The following is a 22,678-nucleotide window of genomic DNA, read 5'->3' on the forward strand; positions in this document are numbered from 1 at the left end:
CCCGGCGGCGGCCGCGGCGGGGGCCCCGGGGCCCAACCCCCCCCCCCCCCCCCACAGTATGTCCCAGTATATCCCAATATGTACAATTACATCCCAGCATCCCTGCCCAGCCCCGCCAGTACTTCTCCAGTACACCATCACACACAGCCACACACACACACACAGCCACACACACAGAACAGCTCAGTAAGTTCCAGTATCCCCCTAGGATTTATCCAGTACCCTCCCTCTTCCCCCAGTATCACTCCAGTCCCTCCCAGTTACCATATAAACTCCCCCAGCATCATCCCAGTCCCACCCTGTTTCCCCACAGATGCTCCCAGTATCATCCCAGTCTCCTGCAAAGACCCTCCCAGTTCCTTCCTAGATCCTCCCAGTCCCTCCCAGTTCCCCTATAGACCCTCCCAGTATAATCCCAGTCCCTCCCAGTTCCCCCATAGACCCTCCCAGTTCTCCTATAGACCCTCCCAGTCCCTCCCAGTTCACCCACAGACCCTCCCAGTTCCCTCCCAGTTCCTCCCTGTTCTTTCCCAGTCCCTTTCAGTTGCCCCTAGTTCCCCCATAACCCCCTCCCAGACCCTCACGGTGCTCCAAGTGCCCCCTGCCCCACCTGCCCCTGGGTCTGCAGGCACTGCCTGGGGGACCCCCCTTATATCCCCCCTCCCCCCTGCAGCTGCGTCACCAGGAGGGGGGAGGGCATGTACAGACGGGTGACCTCAAGGCCACCTCACTGCCCTATAGGGACACGGTGACCCCTATGGATCTACAGTACACTCCCCAAATCCATAGGGCCCTCCCTCTGCTCTGTAGTCCTATAGGACCTTCACTGCCCCATAGGGTCCAGTGACCCCTATGGAACTATAAAGCTCCACCAGCCCCATGGGACCCCCATATCTCACACCCACAAGCTCATATAGCTCATATACCTCCCCCCTGCCTCATAGGACCTACTTCTAGCTCCACAGGACTCCCCCAGCCCCATAAGACACCACTTCAGCCCTATAGGACTTGCATAGAACCCTTGTCAGCCTCACAGGGCTCCCATTGCTTCCTTTCAGTAAAATCCCTGTATGTGCACACAGCCCCATAGAACCCACTCCCAGACACCCCTCCCCAATCCCATGGTCCTATAGGACCCATATCCAGCCCCACAGGACCTCTAAATATTTCCCTATAGGACACTCATAGTTTTCCCCCCCCTTGCCACAGGCCACTCCTGGCCCTATAAACCTTCCAGACAACTCACTCCTAGACTCACAGAAACCCTGTAGGGCTCCCCCAGACCCATAGGACCCCCCAGACCCACAGGGTACCCCACTCTCAGCCCCTATAGGGGCCCCCTCTAACTCCCCTTCCCCTCCATCCCCCTAGTTTATTACAGGATAGATGAGGCAAGCCAAAAGACTCGCCTGGATGCCTGTGTCCCCCTGGGGTGGGGGAGGGGACAGACAGACAAAGGACAGGTGTGACCCCCCCCTTCCCCCTCCACGGGAGCTCAGGCATCTGTGCCCCTCCTCCCATCCCTTTGTTCCCTCTCCCTCCCCCCACAATGGGATATTTTTGGGACTTCCCCCCCCACAACCCCTGACATCCGATCAGCTTGTGACGCCAGTGGGGCTGTGGGGCACCTTCACCTCATAACCATATATGGGGCTGGCCCTACAGGTTCCCCTTCCCCCCCTCGACCCCCAAAGCTCACCTAAGAATAGACAGGGGCACCCAGGCATCCAGGCCCCATCAATCCCATTAGATGCCCTATAGAGGACCAGGTTCTGAATTTCACCTCATTTTTCGGATTCCCCACAAAGTCTCCTGATTTTTCCTCAGATTTCCTTGGTTTTCCCCTGATTTCCCTATATTTACATCAACTTGCCCTGAATTTCCTTGGTGTCCCCCAATTTTCCCAAATTTTCCAGATTTTCCCCCAAATGTCCTTATTTTATACTGCTATTTGCCCCAAATATCCTTGTTTTCTCCTGGATTCACCCAAATTGTGGCCAAATGTTTTTTTCCCCAATTTCCCCCTAATTCCCTCAATTTGCTAATTTTCCCTCAATTTCCTCTTATTTCCCCTAATTTTCCTATTCTGACCTTTTACACCTAAATTTCCTCTTATTCTCCCTGAATTTCCCCTAATCTCCCACAATTTGCCCCCCTTGCCCCAAGTTTTCCCTTATTTCCCCTACACTTCCCCAAATTTCCATGCATTTTCCCTGATTCCCCTAAGGTATTTGATTTTTCCCAAATTTCTCCAAATTTTCCTCAATTCCCTCTATTTCCCCAAAATTTTCACGAGAATATATCCCTAATTTCCCCTAACAGAAATTTATCTCCCAAATTTACCTAATTTTTCATATATTTCTCCTAATTTTTATTACTTTCTTCAGATTTCCCCTAATTCCATCCTACGTTGCCCCAGTCTTCCCCAGTTTTCCCCCATTTCCCTGAATTTCCCCTTCATTTTCCCACAGTTTCCACAATTTTCTCAATTTCACCCTAACTGCCCCTGATTTTCCCCAACATTTTCAGAACTTATCTTGTTTTCTCCATATTTTACCTAATTTCCTCTAACACTTTATTGGATATGGGGGGAAACATAGTGACAAGGATGAGGAAAAGGCTCAGGTACTTCATGCCTGCTCAACTTCAGTCTTTAATAGTAAGAGCACTTGTTCTCAGTATACCCAGGACCCTGAACTGGAAGACTGAGATGGGAACAAGAACAAGGCTCCTATAAACCAAGGACTGTACCACTCAGGCATTTCTCTCCCAGACATTCCCTCCCTGGAATGCACTCCTGGTCCTGCAGAAGCTCCTCATCCTCCCAGGACAGGTGAAGTTGGCTACTGCCTCTCCCTTGGCTGAACAGCATTTGACTTGAACTTGGTTCTGACTGACAGAGCCAGAGCTTTCCTTGACTTTACTTTTGGCAATTTGGCCTTTTGTGTCTGTCCAGACAAAACCTTTCTGGGCTTCCAACCCCCTCCCGCCCCCATCCAGTCTCTAATGACAGGGCTTCCTTTCCTGGTGCTTCCTCAGTGCCAAGAGCAGTCTCATCTATTCCATTGGACTATTTGTGTTCCCTGGCCATCACACAGAGCTGTTTCTGTGCTGCCCCATCTGCCATCCTGCCTTCCATGTGTGCCAAGTGCTGCCAGCTGCCAGCAGAGCCACCTCCCACCCGCCCCAGCCGTGCTCCCCTGCCCATTTGTATCCCCGGCACAATGGCCTTGCACTCAGTCTGGGATAAATAAATGGGATCTACTGCCAGATAAAACTGACCCAATACCTTCCTCCCTTCTTCGCCAGGATCCCTGTGGGACCTGACTCAAGACAGGCAGGAACTGTGGCTCAGGTTCCACAGTGGCCCAGCATCTGTACCCTGGAGTGAGAAAAAAACCCCAGAGGGCTTCTTCTGAACTGAGAAGGGGAAATGAGTGGCCTTTTCCTCTGTGGTGTGTGGCTGCTGACAGAGCAGTGCCACAGAGATCAGACCATAGCAACATGTGTAAATACAGACTGCTGAGAATGTCCTTTCTTTACAGTACTCCTTTGAGGAGGACTCAAGACATGGATGGAGAGGAAGGTATGACTAAGGCAACTCTAATTCCCACCATGGCACTCTCTTCCTCTATCAGGAAGTGTGAAACAACAGGAAAAGGAAGTGTGGCCATAAACAGGGCCTGTTTCATCAGCACCAACCTTTTGGCTGGCTATGACAGGAAACTAGAGGAGAATACATGCTGGAGGAAGGAGAGAAACCTCTGTGTCAAGACTTCTGCAGTGTGCCCTTCCTCACAACTCCAGTAAAGTCTGGGACCCCAGCCTGGTCCAAGCTTGACAATGGCGTTCCTGCTTCCATTATGGATGGAGTCCTGCACTTCACTCTCAAAAGAAGGGACAGTGGATTTTATTGATACATGAGTGAGTTAACAAAGTTCAGTAGCAAGCGTGACAGTGACTTAACAAGTCTCAAGGTCAGAGCTTCACTCAGCACCTCTCTTAACTTTTTTTCTTCAGGGCAAGCAAAACGGAAGAATAGAGGCATGGGAAGGCAGTTCCTATAGAAAACAGCCATGGAAACCAGAGGTGGTTAGCTTTTTTTATTTTAAAAGCAGTCTCCAGTTGGGCTGCTGTGAGCTCAGAGGCACCCGACAGGTGCACAGCATTCTGATCCAGTGCACGTCTGCCCAGTCTGAACTCACAGTTCCTGCTGTGCCTGTAGCTCGGGTAGAGAGAGGGAATGCTGCAAGGCACGAAGAGCAAGGGAAAAATGCTGCTGTTGCCAAGTGTTTCCAATCAATGACAGTGCTCTCCTCTGCTTTCTTGCTTGTTTCCCTCCCTGAACACCAGTCCTACCGAATGCCCTGCTCCACTCTTTCTCCTTGCACCAGCCCTGAACTGTTCAATCTTTTGGGGCACACTCCAAAAAATCCTCTCTGTCCATCAGGGCTCAAAGCAGTTCTGCCCACAGCCAAATTTCTGAAATGGCCCCATGCAGAAGGTTGGGGCAGCAGGGTTCTAATGCTGATCAAAACCAAAAGACCCAAGTCTTCATGCCAATACAGTGCTTTGCTAAAACCTTCACGGGCCCAGTTCTGCCTCAGCACTGCTGTCTTTCAGCTGTGTGCAATGCCACAGACTGTGGGGACACTGCTGTTGGGTCCAGCTGACATTTACGTGAATGGCATGGTGGCCACGGGGTGACCAGAGGGTGGCCATTCACACCCTGACCACAGGCTGTGAGTGAGATGCACTGCGTGCTCTGGCATTGGCCAGCCTTGGCCCAAAGAAACCCCAACGTCCCCCGCTGTTTAAGGGGACAAACACAGAAGGAGTTGCAGGCCTGGCACACTGCTGCCTCCTCTGGAAGCATTCTCCACCATGCTGTTCCACATGGTAAACACCTGTCAGACACATGCCAAAGCTCTCCTTAGGCTTGGAACTCAGTCCAAGATGGGGTCATGCCTTAGGGTGCCTGCTCCTCTTTCTGTGGTCACAATGGCACTACAGGGGCTGCAACAGATGGACATCCCTACCCTAAAACATGCTCCTGGTCCTTCAGAAGCCTGTCACCCTGGGCTGAGGAGCTCCTCACCTCCTGATGTTGGCTACTGCCTCTCCCTCAGCTTCAGAGAACTGGCTTAGCCCTCCTGCAGAAGTTAAGCCCCACTTCCTCTGAGGCAGGGGATGCTGGCACATTCCTGTTGGCAGATTTTTGCTCTTAGCTGAGCTCCTCTGGTCACAGCAGGGGAAGAAGTGGACCCAGAGCCCTGGGGATACCCTAAAGCACCACCCTCAGGTGTGAGCTGCAGAGAGACTTGTTGAAAAAGAACAGGCAGACACACACCACCAGGGTCATGTCTTCAGAGCCTTTTTTTTTTCCTGCAGGGCAGCAAGGAGGAAAAGCACCTTGAAGCCTTCAGTATCCATGCAGTTCAGTAGCAGACTCAAGAGCAGCAGTAGGGACTGCAGGTCTTGAGCCTGGCATCCCTGGCTTGGACCAGCTTGGTCCTGCAGAAAGCTGAGTCAGTTGTAGAGTTGTCACCAAGTGCGCCAAAGTCACCCAAAAAGGCAGTGTTTGGCACCATTTTGTTAGGGATGAAGGGCTCTGGCTCCAGAGGAGGATAAGGGGCTGCTACAAAAGCTGTGGCTAGACCTCTCATCTGTGGGGGTGGAGAGGAGTTCTTTGGAAGTGGAAGGTGTAATGGATACCCCATGTGTGGAGACGCGAACCCTGACTCCATGTTTCAGAAGGCTGGCTTATATTACGATATATATTATATTAAAATACTGCATTAAAGCAATACTAAAAGAATAGAGAGAAAAGGATTCATCAGAAGGCTAGAAAGAACAAGAATGGAATGCAATAACAAAGGCTTGTGACTCTCAGAGTCTGATGCAGCTGCATCTGTGATTGGCCATTAATTAGAAACAACCAACATGCCCCAATCACAGATGCACCTGTTGCATTCCACAGCAGCAGATAGTTATTGTTTGCATTTCTTTCCTGAGGCTCCTCAGCTTCTCAGAAGGAAAAAATTCTAGCAAAGGATTTTTCATAAAATATCATGGTGACAGGAAGGACATAATGAACACCCATTGCTCCTGTCACCATCCCACTGGTACCTGTGCTGTTGCTGTTCTCCTCTCCATCTTAAGAGAAGGGTCAACCTAGTGCCCTTACAGTTCAACAGCCAGCAGGGCTTGTGTTTCTCCTCTCCAGCAGCATTTCTTTACTCAGTTGAGGTTTGTCAATGACACCAAATTGAGTGGGGAAATGGACTCTTTGGAAAGGAGAGATGCCCTGCAGGAACACCTGGAAAGGAGAGACGCCCTTCAGGAACACCTGGATAGGTTGGAAGAATGGGCTAGCAAGAACTTGATGAAGTTCAACGAAGACAAATATAAGGTCTTGCACCTGGGCAAACATGAGGCAGGAGTGCAGTACAGGCTGGGATCTACCTGGGTGGAGAGCAGTTACATGGAAAGGAACCTGGGGGGCCTGGTGGACAAGCAGCTCAATATGGGTGAACAGTGCAGAGAAAGTTAACAGGATGCTGAGTTACATCAAAAATTATGTCGCCAGGAGAGGCAGAGGAGTCATTATCCCATCCTATACAGTCCTCATCAGGCCACATCTGGAATACTGTTCAGTTTTGGTCTCCAGTATGCAAAACAGATGTTGATGGGTTGGAGAGGGTCCAGAGAAGATGACCCAATGACTGGAAAGCCTGACATATGAAGAAAGGCTAGGTTTGTTCAGTGCGAAGTAGGTTTTTTCAGCCTTGAGAAAAAGAGGCTTATGGGAGACTTTATTACCATGTTCTAGTATTTGAAAGGTGGCCACAAAGAAGATGGAAATTCTGTATTTACAAGAATCCCATGGAAAGGATGTGGGGTAATGGGTAAAAGTTATTCCTGGGGGAATTCTCTTTCACCATAATAAGAACATTTTTTGGAGTGACAACAATCAGCCATTGGAATGATCTCCCCCGGGAAGCAATAGATTTCTCAGCACTGGATACATTTAAGATCCAGCTGGACAAGGTGCATGGGCCATCTTGTCTAGGCAATGCTTTGACAAGAAAAGTTGGATCGTCCAGCCTGACTTTCTCTGCTTCTATGACATGTACCAGAAGCAGATAGGGGAGCAATTTGCTTCCGCGAGGCAGGGATTCCACTACATACATTTATGCCCTTTGTTCACACTTTACTCAGTCTGACCACTGCTGTTTTGTCGGAAGAACTGGAAACATTCCCATTGCCACAGGAGGTCACTGTTGGGCAGTGTATGTGTGCATGTGGCAGTGATAAGCACTCATTTCACTTTTGAAAAGAAGCTGGTAACAACTTACAAAGGACTGGCAGGGCCTGAACCCTTGATCCAGGGAAGGAACATAAAATTGCATTGCCAACACCGATTCTTAAACCTATGCTGGCTGATAAACCAGTACCTTTAGGTGTAGCACGTAAGACCCCTCCCTGTACAGTGTTTTGCCACCAGGTTTTGCTACACTGCCAATGACACAACAGGCACAGTCAGGTAGCTTTTAAAATAAATTAATACAGAAATGTTGTCTTGGGCATGGAGTTAAGTGGACTTTGCACTAACTATGTTGACCTCAGAGTAGTGGTGTAGGAGAAAGATAAAGCTGGTTGTTTAAAAAAATGGTGTCACTAATTTGTCACTAATTAGGAAATAAATTTATCAGAGGCCATGCAAGTTTTAAAGTCCTGACAGACAGCAACTGATAGTCACTGTATAAAAGTTTTGACCAATTTCCTGCACTGAACCAACAGAGGTAGGATGCTTTGAACACCTCGGTGTGGCATCCAGGACATCAGGTGAGAATTCACCACTGTTGCTCTGAAAACCCTGGGTTACTTTGCAGTGGGTTTGAGGAAAAGGAACATAGGAAATAGAAGTGAAATTTATCATTACAGAGTAAATAGAAAATAGTAAATAGAAATAGTAAATATCATTACAGAGTAAATATCCTTATAGAGTAAATAGCTCTGTGGTAGAGCTTTCCCATTCCCAAGCCACTGATATCCTGGACATATGAATGAAATGTGTTTGTTCGCTGTGGAAAGTGTCCATCCAGCAAGTACAGTACCTATTCCTTGGAACTACAGTAACACTGCCTGTGGTGGGGGGTTATCACCAGAGACAATGTTGACAACATCTAGAAAGTCAGTATCCTTCATATATCAAACAAGCCTGACCCTTCCATTGGGAATTCTCAGACACTGTTAGAGAAATGTTGATGCACAATGCAATAATCAAGCACACATATGGATGATGGTATAATCAAGCACACCTTTTCCATGACATAGGCTAAGAGGCCCAGTATATTCAAAACCCACTAGTGAGGCAGCAAAAATCAGATATCTGTCTCACTGCCTATACCTCACATTTGTTGAAAGATCTCTCCCAGAATCTGGCAGCCTGGGCTTGGGTGGAGAAGTTAATGCATTATAAAGGACCCCCCAAAACAATCACAACACTTTTGAAGCTCCTGCTCTTCTGTGTAAGTGTTTCCTCTTGCACAGTTGTACATGTGTGAAATAACATATAACACAACAAGGGATGGTGATGCCTGCTGGGAAACAGAATCATTAGAATTCATTTTAAGTTTGTGAGCCAACTAGCCATCAAGGTTATGTCCCACAGGGGGCAGTACAAAATTTGAAATTTCCTGGTTCCCATTCCCACTGCTACAGGAGTAATAGTTACTCAAGGATTTCCAAAAATATTTGCAATTTTTACCTCTGAAGTTTTTGGATGTTCCATTCGGGTTTGATGGAGCAACATTAGCTCCAGTATAATCTCATCACTCATAATGGATAGTACTTACATGTGAACAATGGTTCTGTCTCACCAGAACACCTGCAAAGTTAGGAATCTTTCTGGAGGATTAAGAACAGTTAGATTGGGCACAGGAGCATTGAACTCTATCAGTTCAGAAATCCTTAACAATTAAGTATCCAGTCTAGGACTATTGAGGAGACAAGCTATAATTGAGCAGACCCTGGATATAATAAATGGCAAGGATGCAACTACGAACATCTTGATAAGAAGCTTAAACCCTTGGAGAAAACTCCAGAAGATTTTCAAGGAAATGTATGCTGGTGTTCACAAATCTGTTTCAAATTTCAGCAGTGCCATTGCTTGTGTTGTCATGCAAACCTTTATTATAAATGAATATGGACTGCAAGACCATTGGATCCATAATGGGAATCTTGTGATGTTAGGGACCCGGTTATTTAGATTGATGCCAGTGTCATAACTTGCATTTATCAAAGCTTAGGAGCAGCAAGCAAAAGTAGTCTGTTGGGTAGATCTGTTTAGCACCACACCATAAGTAGGGAAAGTGAAAATGAACCCATTTACACAATTTTCCCTATTATTGTAGCCAGTAGAGTGTGGCTGAGAGTTCAAGGGGCCAAATGCACGGATAACAAAGGTAACCCAATCGATACTCATGGATGTGAAATGGGGAAAGCACTAACAGTACTGTCCTGAACACTTAGAGCTACAAGGCCCTTGTACAAATGATATGGTCTCAGGTAACTGCTGTTTAGGCTAAGTGTGTGATCACTGCATGGTTGTACTCAAGTAAAAATTGGGTTGTGTATGGATTTGGTTTGCTTTGTGATATTTTCTGTAATGACAGGATGACTTTATAGAAACTAAAAATCTAATTCATGTTTTTGCTGCTGGAATACTATCTTAAAACTTGGACAGGACCCTTAGGAAAATTGTGGGACATGGTACATTCTCAAACTGAAGAACTGAAAATTTTAATCAACAAGTATAAGAAAACAACTGCTTATCAAAAGCAAATGACTGTTTCCATACTGACCAGACTGTCAAGACTATACCAGGAATTGAAAAAACTGCTAAATATCGTTGGTATGAGATTTTTATGGATTGTGCACCATCTGCAATTGGCATATTGCATCTTAGGTTGAAACTCAGGATCATTGTATTTTTTTTTTCTGTGTTTTTTTTAACACATCCAGAGTTAGTGCTAACATCATGCTGAAAGAACGTTATCTAATAATAAACTGTGATGCTGGACTTTCCAATGGAAATGGACTTTCCAATGCTCAGAGCTTTGCCCTACCCTCAGTCACAGTGAGGCAGGAAGAGTAGCAGTACCTCACCCACTGCAGCGTGGGACTTACCAGACCTTTTGCCTATACTTAAGTGGTGGAGTCTGGGTGATTACTTGACTCCTGCCCAGGTTTTGGCCCAACACACAGCTCACGCTAAAGCCTGATGTATGGCAGTAGCAGTACTACTAAGCTAAAGTGAGAGCAACACAGTCACTGGCTGAGCGAGTGAATTTGTGAGCTATTGCCTTTGTCAGCTAATGAATTTGTGAATCAGTGAAAATATGAATTAGGGAGTTTTTGACTAGGCTAGTCTGCTGAGAGAGGATTGGGCTCTTGTTTGATTTTTACCTAATGAGGTAATGAAGTAAGATTGGCACACAAGAGAGCATTGTCCTTTAAAGTTGAGAGATCCAAATGAACTCTGGCATGCATGTAATTCAGAATCTGCTACGTGACTATGCTGGCAGTCCACTGACTGTTTGTTCCTTTAGCAAGGGATAGGTTTTCATTCAGTTGAAAGCATTCAACTGCTTTCTGTTCCCTAAATATTGCTTAGCTATAATAGGACAGAAATATTTGTAGGGAGCTGATACCTGTAACAGTACTGTGAAAATTGTCATTGTCTGTTGACAACAAAAGAAAACTTCTTTCCAGTTTTGTCAAGCTCTGATGACAAGCTATGGTTTGTTTTCTTCTTTCTATACTCCCATAAAATTAAAGATAGCAATTTATTGGTGCAGGGAAAAAAGAAAAAATATGGGAGGAATGGAAGAGCTTTGCATTTCTTAGCTTCATTTCCTATTTTTGTGCTGGGCGGCTCATGAGATATCAGCTTTCACTGAACAAAAAAATTCCTTCCTCTGAGAGACTGGAGTCATGCCATCATACTGCTTCTTGCTTGACAAGTGTATATTAACTTAAATGGTTTGTTTCATCTGCTCCTTATGGTGCTTTTGTATTAACACCAAGTGATGAGTAAGAAAGGTCTCTTTTCTTTTTCATTCCAACTTTAGAAGTCACGATCACAGACATATTGTAGGGTAATAAGGTATATAATTTTTACATGTTTTTTTCCTACAAAAAGAATTAGAGAGTTAGTCATGTGCTAAGCAACATACTTTATTTCAATAGAAACACTACAGAAAAGCATAGTCAAACTTCATTTTCCATACATGTATCTCTTCTTTTCCTGCAACAGCCTAAGCCATTCAGAATTAATGTTTCTCATTTTTTAAAAAAATGTGACTTTTTTACAGTTAGGTGAATAAAAGCATGCCAGTTTTCTATACAGCTTAGTTTTCCCAAGAGAAATTATGTTTTTAATCTAATTATTTGCAACAAGCTTTTTTCTCCCCCTAGAATTAATTTTACAGTATCATTGGGGTTTATGCCAGGAAGTGATTGCCCCTGAGCCAGGAGCAATTGCAAACACTTACATTGCAAAAATTGTGCTCAGACACTTTTTTCAGATCATCCTGGACAAGTCAGAAATGCTGACAGGACAGGAGGGCTGATGCTGGTCTTTATTCAAAGAAAAAATTTTTAAAGATTATAAATACATTGCCTTCACAGAGTCAAGGCCCATCCCAGCTCCTTGAAATAGAAATTAAGAGTGGGACAGGGCAGGACAGGGAAGCAGCCTGATCAGGACAAGAACAAAAATAAGCTGTGCCAAGAAATGGAAAACACAGGGAAAAAAAGGTGATCTGTTCTATTCATCACCCCAGGCAGTATTTTTCCCATATCAAGCTGAAACTGTAGTCAAGGAGTCGAAAAAATGGGAGAGAAGGGGTGATTCTTGCACTGGTGGAAACCATCGTCCATGGGAGCGCACCCTAACCAGGGTATTGGTGTTTGCAGAGACAAGGCCATGGCCGCAGCAGCATGAGAGTGACAGCCCGAGTAAGGCAAGGGGAGTGCTGCCTGGGCAGCTGAGTGAAGGCTTGCACTGCTCTGGGAAAAGGCCACGGACCTGCAGATAGGAGCCACAGCAATACCACTCACTAAGGCACTGCTGGCCTGTGATGGAGCAGCCACGGGCTCTTGCAGAGAGCTGGGCTGATTTGTAGCCCCAAATCTGATTTAAAACTCCAGAGATGCAGCTCTTTCTCCTACCATTCAGCCATCAGGCTGTTTCTCCTCTACAGCTGCGTGTAGCCACATGTTTCTTTTCTCCGAAGACACACCTGGGCAGCAGGAAGCTCCTGTTGATCCTGTTGGTGATCAGGGATTCGGTAATGCTCAGCTGTGATGGACCAGAGTGGGAGGATTGAACAGCTGGGGCCCCTCTGCAGTGACCCCTTTTTTCATGACAACTTTGTTCAATAGTGTGGATGTTGAAATAAAGCTGACTCAGAGCAGGGGCAGCTTTTGCTGGGTGAGCTCCCTGGCAGCAGGTGCTTGTAAGAAGGCTTTCACCCACAGCTTTTTATCTGTAAAGAAATTGCAGATGGCACCTGGAACAAGATGATGCTTGTCAGTATTCAGATTGTACCTCAACTACAGTTTTTGTGATGCAAGATTTGTCATTTTCTGCTTAATTTTTTTCCTTTTAAATGAAGATTCTAAATCAATCCTTTGTTTCAGCTGCTGCAGATTTTAACTGTACAACAGGAAATCATCTGGGAGAGGTCTACTGTTCTTTTGGTTAAAAGATTCAGGCAGAAAAATTTAAGTCATAGAAAAATTAATGGGTATAAGGATATTTATTTTTTGTTTGCGCAGGAGCAAGAACTAAACTTTCTGTGCAGCTTTAAAATCTGTGCCTTCTACTCAATACACAATGTTTCTGTACATTAACATTTTCCTATTTCCTCAGCCTTTATTTACCATCCCTAAAAGCCTGGGGAAAATGGACACAAATCCAAAATTTCTCAAGATTATCTCAAAGGAAACTAGAAATTTGAAAGGCTTATAGGGCTTGCTTGAAGCTGCTGTTGGCCACCTTTATTTTGAGTGAAATTCAGCCTGCCTGCGCTGAAGGAGTGATCTGGACATGGGATTTTCTCCAGGAAACATTATAAAAAAATGTAATGATAAGTGCTGTCAGAGTTCTGAAATATTTGTAATGAATCATTCATTGCTACATATCGGCCTCCTCTTCTCCCACTGAGTCATAATTTTCAGTAGGAGTAAGCATGGGCAAAATGAAATTTTATTATCCCCTTTTGCCTTTCTCTGTCGACTGGTCTACTGAACATCAGAGTTAATTAAAAGGCTGCTAGCAGGAATTGAATTTGGTGATATAAAAAGGGCAGCTATCATCAGCTTCAGTGGTAATTGTAATAAGGAGAACGTACAGGAAAGACTCTCAGTGCCAGATACAATATATGGATAAATCTCAGGGTGTCAAGGTTCAAAATTACAGATGAGAAAACATCTGTTCAGTTGCTAGCTAAACTTGAAAACACTTGAAATTCACTAGTCATCCCCCAGAGAAGCTTCAAGGTTCTATACATCCTGCAATTGAAGTTCTGCATCTGCTAAAATATCTCTTGGCTGGAACTGGAAAGAACAGCAGTGAAATCCCAAGCTATGCCCAGTTTTCCCTTGGACAGTGTTGTTGGTGACCATCCTTCTGTCATGACCCTGTGCTTCACCCACAAAAGTAGCCAATCTTAGAGCTGCAGGGAGAAGGTGAATTCCATAGGTGCATAGGTATTACCAGATGATAATGCCAAACTTGTAGAGCCAAGAGGACAAGAAGTAAGAACAGCCTGGACTCTGTGGATCTCTAAGATAATTGTATTTCTGCTCCAGCAGAGGTCTGAATCCAGAAGTCCCACTACTGGGCAAACAACTTGGGGCAGGAATTTTCAGGTCTTCAACCTTGCTTATTACAGAACCACTGAATCAATTCTCTATCTGCAGCTACAGAAGCATGTTCACTAGCAGTGTTGGCACTTTCAAACACTCTGGAATAAAAAGAAAAAATGCATTGCTCTTCTATAACCAGCCTTATGCTATTCATGGAGAAAGACAGGTTGTTCATTCTGTTATTGGCATTAGTTTCTCGGTAAACATGCTGGATTTGAGGCTGTTTTGTGAAGTGTCTGATCATCCTGATGCAATGCACAGGAATCACAAGTATGTAGTTATGGTATCTTATATTTCTGTGGTGGGCATTTAAATCCCAGCTTCTAGAGCCCTTTTGCAAACTTCAAAGTATGGAATGCATCATTTGGTAGCATTAAAGATCTGAGTATACAGCATCCCTATATTATTTTCAAAATGTCTTTGTACTCTCAGGCAAACAAGAAGTTTTATCAAAAAAACTGTAGGGAAAAGACCCACACTGCAAAAACGTCCAACTGCTTCTAAAATGGCATCCTGTAAGAGCTGGTATAAAAACTGAAAAATAAAAAGATGCCAGCAAATTCTCTGTGCTGACTCACAATAAGGAAGGTTTTTAGAAATCCTTCAGATCCTGTTTTACTTTCATCATGTTCAACTACAATCCTTTCAATAACACAGTTTCACTGACTCAAAAAAATGAAAATTTGTACTTTACCTCCTCCGTGCAGTCCTGGAGCCTTGATTAAGAGTAGTCTCTGATATATCAGCATGGTTTAGATTCATGGACAGGAGCCAAAGCAATGGCTGTGTGGAGATGTTGAGTAAACATGTACTTTCTGTTGCTCTTATTTAGATAGTGCTGTTCCTGCCTTGGCTTGAAGGAACAAGCATGATATATATGACAAAGTCTGAAAGATTGGGCCTCACATTTGTGAAGCTGGAGCTCATGTCTAGCACTGCGCAAGTGTTTTACAACAAACCAGAGTTGTACCAAAGGACCACCTTCTGTGCAAAGTACTGCTAGGGGTACTTAGGGGTACTAGCTGCATCTGTCAAGCATGGATACGCAACGGGAACAGGTTGCTCAAAGGTGATATGGGGTTTCTATTTTAAAAAATACTCAAAACATAACTGGAGAAGATCCTGGACAACCTGGTCTTAGCTGACCTCCCTAACTTGGGAAGGCTGGTAGTGGGGGAACAGATAACCTCCAGACATCCTTTCCAACATGTGTTATTTTATGAATTTCTGAATTAGTGTAACTCTTTGGTGGAGTAGGAGAGCAATAGGAAAGGCTTTGTACCAGTGAGAGCAAAGTGGTGGTTCTGAGCTCTTTTTAGATAACTTTAAGCTATATGAAGATACCACTCCTGGATGGGAGCTAGTTTCTATCAAGGTAGCTGTGTGGGCAGGAGCAAGATCTGAGGCCTGTCTGCTCCTGCTGGTGTTGATGCATTTTATCAGCATAGCCTTGAGCTTCACATAGGAATGATTTCGCTCTTATAAACACTGAATCCAGAAATTTGGAGGGCACCTCTGAAAATCATCTTGTCCCAAGCCCTTCCATGAGTGAAAGAAATTCAAAGTTTCATGTAACTTCAACATGTTTGATATGAAGGATCCTCAAGTTAAAAGAAAATCAGAAATGGTATTCACCCCTTATCTTTCAGTGTTGCAAGGAAATTTAGAATGACTTCACATATTTTGTTATTTACCTTAGCACACTGAAATGAAAAAATACAAATAAATATTGAGTAACAGGCTAGAAATCAGTTGCTGTGACTAAAGAGATAACAGATCATATCTAAGTTATTACTGACATTTGATAGGTCTCATTTTTAGTTTGATTAATGAAATGTGCTTATATCAGTAACGATCAACTCTGACAGAAATATGGAAAGAAGCTGAAATCTTTCCATAAGTCCAAGTATTAGAGACATTTATGAATTGAGATTATTTAGTATTAACTATCAAAAACTGCAGGAAAAAAAGTAAAGCTAAAAATGAAATTTTGAAGTAATGAAGAAACTGATGGAATTATGAGCTATAAATCTAAGATTAACATATTATTTGAATAATTTTGCATCTGAATTAATTTCAAAAACATTGTTTTTCTTTGGGAAAAAATCAGCAGTTGGGAACAAACCAGACTCCAGTTCTGGGCAAGTTAAAATCTCTTTGAGTCCTAATGTTTCTGTCTGACAGCTGTTGAATAATTTATAGAATGACATCTTCTTTGTTTACATCTAAAAATAGTACTAGTAATTTAATAGCAAGTATAACTATTTTCATTCAAAATATCACTGATGCCCTTTCTGCAAAGGAACCTTATTTGTCTCTGTACTTGAACAGTAGAAAAACTATATAGATGGTTTCTTTGGGCGTAGGGAGTCAGGGAAAAGGTCTTCCAGAGGGTCTTTGGCGAGCCAAGAGAATGACATGTTCACAGAGTCCTGTGTTTGGTCTCCCTTCCATTAGCAAAAGAAACTGGTAGGAAATGGTAGGATTCCTTCTTTCATGCACTTGTCTTTTTCAGTGAAGACAGTTAAAAGAGAAACTTTTCCCAAATATACTGGGAACTAACTGCTAGGAGTTTCCTTGTTTCTGACACAAAATCTTCTTGGTCAGTGCTGCTCTGAGGGCTCTTTCCCCTCGGTTCTAGTGGTTTGCTGGCTGTTGTCTCAGCTTTGTCCTTGGAGTACAGCTGATGACAAGTGTTTATGGCTGGCTGGTACTGCAGGAGGCAGTGGGACACTTCTGGGCATTCTCCCTGCTGGCCATGCTGATGGCAAGGATGGTTGGATTGCTCTGCACATTGCAAGGTCATTGCAGGACACATGAAACCATTACTAAAAGGGGTTCCAAGTACCTGGAGAATGGAAATCATGACTTTAGGTACTGCAATACTTCAAGGAACTCATTTACTTCTCTCATTAATTTTTTGCATCTTTTGCTGGTATGATTCCTGGTTTTACTTTTATGTTCTTGATGAATACCCTTTCCCCTCATAACAGATAAAGTTGGGGAATTTAATAAAGAAAAATTCCATGAAATTTCTTTAAAGCAAAGTTTCATTGGTCCAGAATGATGTCGGTACAATACAATTTTCTCTTCTGTGATTCAGAAGCTCATGTGAGTCATACATTATTTCAAAGGCAGTCCCAAGGGCCCAGTCAAGGAAATATTTGGGCACTGTTTAGTGCTGCTCTGTCCTTTGAGTCCTAGATGAGACAAAACCAGTAAAAAGGAACACAGCAAATGAGTGCCCTTGGAATGAAAAAAAATGGCATGCATTTATGTATTTTCTTTTTTATCTTGTATTTTAATGATACTACTGAGAATGAGATTCCCTTTACATTGGTAATTATAAAGGAGAGCAGATGGTGAAGGCTTATCTTTAAGTGTTAATTAAAATAGCTTACACAGCCAAGCCTCTACTTGAATAAAGTACATCAGGAAGATATAAGACATGAGTGAGTGCCCTATTCCAGTGAATTATTCTTAAATAAAGCTACTTTGGAGCAAGTCCATCAAAGATACTTAACATCATGTCAGTGAAATCTCTTTCTCTCAAGTTCATGAAACAAGCACTAAATGACAGGTTCTAAGTGTATGTTTCTGGAAGTGAAGGGAAGTATGGGTTCACTAGGAGGATCTGTATTCCTGCCTGCCTTAGCAGGTATTCAAATAAAACTACTGAATCTTCCTCACTGTCTCTATAGGTTTGCTGGCAGGCATGTGCAGGATCACTTCTGTGTGGGCTGTGAGGAACTGGAGGAATGCCAATTCTCCTTCAGGATTTGTCCCGTTAATTCATACAGGTGACTCAACATAAGACAATTGGTTCAGAGATAGTGCCAAAGCCTCCCACCTTCCTGAAAACCAGTCTGAGGGTGGAAGCTGTCAGTCTGCAATATTCTGCTGTTGAAAGAACTCAGCTTGGTTACTGAAGACACAGTTTTAGATGTTTGCTTTTTTTCTTTTTTTCTTTTTTTTTTTTTAATTTGGAACAGAGCTCTGTAAGTCCTCAGCAGCAGCACATCATGGCCACTTACATATTTTGTAATGAAATATGAAGTCATCCACTGGATCAAGGACTAGAACCCAGTTGCCCATATATGTTCTTAAATTATCACTGGAATAGTCACACATACAAACTTTTTTCTCATTTTATTATCTGAGCCACTACATTTTTATTTCAACTGTAAAAAAATGAAAGACAAAGCAAGGAATAACATTCCCTCTTCTTCTTTTCTCCATTGGCATTCTGAACAGCTGAACTGATGACATTGGAAGCTATGAAGATTGAGACTGGGCTGCCCTCTTCAGTTCATTTTTGTGCTGTTAACAATTTTGAGCTCTGGATTAAGAACAAAGTCACATTAATGTGTGCCAATTTCAGTGCATTCATCTTAAGGGAAAAATTTTCCCCTACCAGATACTGTAAACTTCTGTATAGATCTTTGTTTTTAAATAATGATAGGTGGGGGGAAACAGTATTTCTGTCAATTCTTTACATCGCTTATATTGGGTAGGTTTTGGCAGCAAAGACAGAAAATATTAAAGATCATCTGGAAGGATAAACAAGATGTCAAATGCTTTGACTGCCTTTCCTTAAGGGCTCAAGCTCTCAGACTTTTTTCTTTTCTGAAAGGTTACAGAAATAGCTCACAGTTTGTCCTTCTAGCTACAAAATTGTTCTTTAACCTTGTGCAGTACAGTTGGGTACAGTCTGGAAACATAACCAGTTAAATAGCTTCACAAATGTGTTTGCTGTGTTCTTCTGTCATCTGCCCTTTTTACTTCATGTCATTAAATGTTCGTTTGTCCTGAAGTACTGAAAAATTCTGGATATTTGGGAGTTAAACTGTGCTAAATGCTTCCTGGTCCCTGAGCACAGCAAGACCAAGAAGTCAACAAGTTCCAGGCTGGAATCTTCAGTGACTTATGACATTATGGTGGATCCAAATGCATCCTGGCCTCATGGAAACTGGAAGGTGGAGGAGGTGGCTGTGGCTCTCAGTGGGGGATGAGTGGGACAAGCACAGGAGAGGAAGAGTTCTTTCTGACTAAGCACTTCAAAGCAATTCTGTTGTTTGCAAATAGCCTACCTGATTTTCCCTGTGAAAAATTAGTATTCAGATCATATGCAAGACAGAAAACTGCATTTTCCCTTCAGGCTCTTTTTTCTTGCCCTATGTGCTTTGACCAAGCGCTTTGATGTTGCTGTTCTCATAGTGTTCACTCTCTTGTAGCAAGCTTACAGTTAGGAATAGTTTATGCTGGATTTTGTCTGAGCACTGTGCATGCCTTTTAGATACTGCACCTATTGCCAGAAAGTAGTCTAGATTTCAGACTTTATTAGGGTTTTATAATGAATGTGGGGAATTGGAAGCCCATTCCATTTTTAAAAATCTCTCTGCTAGACTCAAAATTTAAGCAATATATTTTTGCAATAAAGTAAACTATCCACCAGGAGCAGAATATTCTGCCCTCAGCATTTTAGAAACTGGAATGAGGCTATTTATCCTCTGTCAGTTCCTACTGCATCCTGTCATTCCCAAAAGACAGTCCCTACTGTCTCATTCAGATTGTAAGCAGGAATTTAACTATTATGGTTTTAGTAGCCTCTAAGTTCTAAGCAAATCTCTCCTACCCTAATGTTCTGAGCATTCAAGGCTGCTCAGTGAAAATAAAATACTGCAAGGAAAAAGTCTGAGATATTGTCAGATAACCTGATATGAAGACTTTTTGTACAGTACACTGTGTGATTATTTTTTCTCTCTGTTCTAAAGAATAAAATAAGCTAACAAAAAGTCACTTCAGACCAATATTACATCAAAAAATTGATTTATGAACCAGCTGCTGAGCAAATTCTTTCTAAATCTCACCTGACATTTCTGTTCCAATTATAATGGGAAATATACAGTATTAAAAATTGCTTTATAAATTACAGGTTTATTGCAGAGTTTATTCAGTCATTACTCCATGCAATTACTTAGCTCCCAGTGATAGCATTGTTGATGCAGACTTAACATGGAGACGCTCACTAAACAAAGGCGGTTCTTCCACCTCCTTTGTTTAGTGAAAACCAAAACCTGCACAATAATTTGACTTCTCTATCAGATCTCTGCAATGTCATGTACATAAAGAAACAAAAGCCCCTCCACAGCCCTTGTCTCCTCGCTCTGTCTAAAGCAGATATCAGAGTCAAGCCATCTTGTTATGATGATGCAACTATGAATAAGCAGAAGTAAAAGTTAAAATCTAACTGTGAAGTTTGGATTCAATCAAACACAGTCGGTCTTTGTCCCACTGAGACCTCCCTCATGCTCAGTCAGAGAGCGGGGCAGGATGAGGCTGTTGGTGCCATTTGTGTTTGTGTGTGTGCTGAGTGTGTCTGTCTGTGCTGCTTCGTGTGCCCAGGAATGCACACAAAGCCTTGTTTTTAAATAATAATAGGTGGGGGGAAACAGTATGTTCCCCTTGTATGTAGGTACAGAAGTATTCACTGTGTGTAAGTATGTGTGCAGTCTTGCTGGGAATACACGCTGGATTCAGCCACTCCAAATTCTGAATTCCCAGTATGACTGGAAAAACTTTATCTACCAAATTTCTTGATAAAATTCGAGAGCGATATTCCCACACATGATGTCCCACAAAACAGAGAACAGACAGTAACTGATCAGGGTTCATTTGTTTAGGTTGGTAGCTGGGTACAGAGGCTCTTCCAAAACACATCAGAAGAACTGGCTATTACATAGGAGGAGATGGGAAGGAAAAAAAGGAAAAAGTACAATGATGCCAAAAGAATAAATTAATCTGAACAAGTCACAAGTAATTTTGGACCAAAACTACAACCTAAGCCCCAGTTAAGTTTAATTTTTGTGTAGCTTAAAGAGACTGTCTGTTGGGCACATTCATTATGGTCAGGTGTTGGGAAACAACTGAAGGAGAGGAGAGCATCAAGAGAGAATCCATTGGAAAACATGCTATAGGCAAGTATAATATTCTTCTCTCATTTGTATGAAAAGCACGCTGCCTTTTAATGATCTCTGTGTTATTATTAGCATGGATTGTCATCACTTCATAGTCTTTGACTCGCCAGTAGCTGAACTGATGCCTACATCAATGCTTTGCAATAAAATTAGGTAGTGCTGTGCAGAATTTCATTATGTTTTCTGATTAACATTTATTAGAGCAATTTTGCCAGACCAACACAAGGTGTTTCACAGTTTGATAGGTCTCCTTTCTTTTCAATGATAATTGTACCAGAGAACATTTTGAGGCTTTACATGATCTCACTTCTCAAGGGATTCTAAAGATTGATTGTTTTGCTTCCTCTGATTTCAGAAAATCCTTGCCAAAAGGAGCTATTGTGCATATAACTAGCATTTCTTTCTTCTCATCTATAGCAGTAATTTAATACCACTCCAGAAAATTTAAGCTTTTGAAATTTACATCTTCAGTCATTAGTAAACTTTTGTATTCTATATGTTAATTACTTTCAGTAACCCACACAATGCTTTTTTACTGAGATATTTTAACGGCTGCCAATAGCTTGAACATGAGCACAAGTAGCTTTTGTGGGTGACCATTTGGGGTTCTAAATTTGCCCGCAGCATTTCTGTCAATATATTTCAGTTCAACACTTCAACAAAGTATGTTGACTGTAGCACATGTATTCGAACACCCTGACTTCTGCAGTGAAGACTTTTTCATGCTTTGAATTACTCATAAAATAACTGATATCTGCATTCTCCGGGGCACAGGTAGAACCACTTAATCTTTAATATTTGAATGGGACATTCCTTCACCAAAGAACAGTCTATAGAGGCTGTAGACAGAAAACTGAACTCAGATTCAGATGTACCTCTAGCTTCTCATGGAATCATGGATCTGAACCTTATATTCAAAATATTATGGATATATTCTCTCTCTAATTCACATTCTTTCTTTTTTTCTTTTGTCTAAGATAAACATGCCTGTGGAGGTGTACAAATGGCCATCCTTACTGGGAGTTTTCTCTCTGTCTGGAACTTCTCTAGTTCAAAATGTTTTTATTTTCAATCCGTGATAATTTCCATTTGTTGCTTGCAGAATCAAGTCAGCTAGGCATTAACTTCAGATTTTCAGTCTATGTCCACATGATTTTGATATCTGTTCTCTGCTTTCCATTGCCACTCATTAGTATCTATACCCTGGGCTAAGTCTGTAGAATAATGGTTGGGGAAGTTTCTGTTTGATTAGTAAACCTAAGGCCAAAAAGGGATCTTCCTGGAACATGTGTGATATGAATGTGATGAATTCAAGATATTCTGTACCTTAAGAAGGGAGAATATCCATTGGGATGTGCCAGCTTTTTCAGCAACCTTTACTAGGCCAAGGGTGAGGTGGTGTGTGGAAGGATATATGGGAGAGTGTGCAGGACTGTGATGTGGTTGATACTTTGCCCTTCAAACAAATAAATTGGGATTATCTGACTGCCTGTGACTACATTTTCAGTCGGTTCAGTAATCTGTACCCTTTCTCCTGATGTACGTACAAGTGCCAGGGCCCTGACCTGAGCACAAAGTAGCTGAACTGAACATGATAAACTGCTGAATGTGACATGAAAAATTCATGGACTTAATAAGTATCTGAGCGAGAAGTGGTCAAAAGTTGTTGATAGCATTGTGAGGGACAGGGCCTGTGAGGGGTGTTTCGTGAAGGGTTTGGGGTCTGTAGGGGTCTGTCTGTGTCTGTACTGAGAACTTGC

The sequence above is a fragment of the Pyrgilauda ruficollis genome, unplaced genomic scaffold (genome assembly GCF_017590135.1).
Source record: "Pyrgilauda ruficollis isolate IOZ18807 unplaced genomic scaffold, ASM1759013v1 scaffold37, whole genome shotgun sequence".
In the NCBI taxonomy this organism is placed as follows: domain Eukaryota; kingdom Metazoa; phylum Chordata; class Aves; order Passeriformes; family Passeridae; genus Pyrgilauda; species Pyrgilauda ruficollis.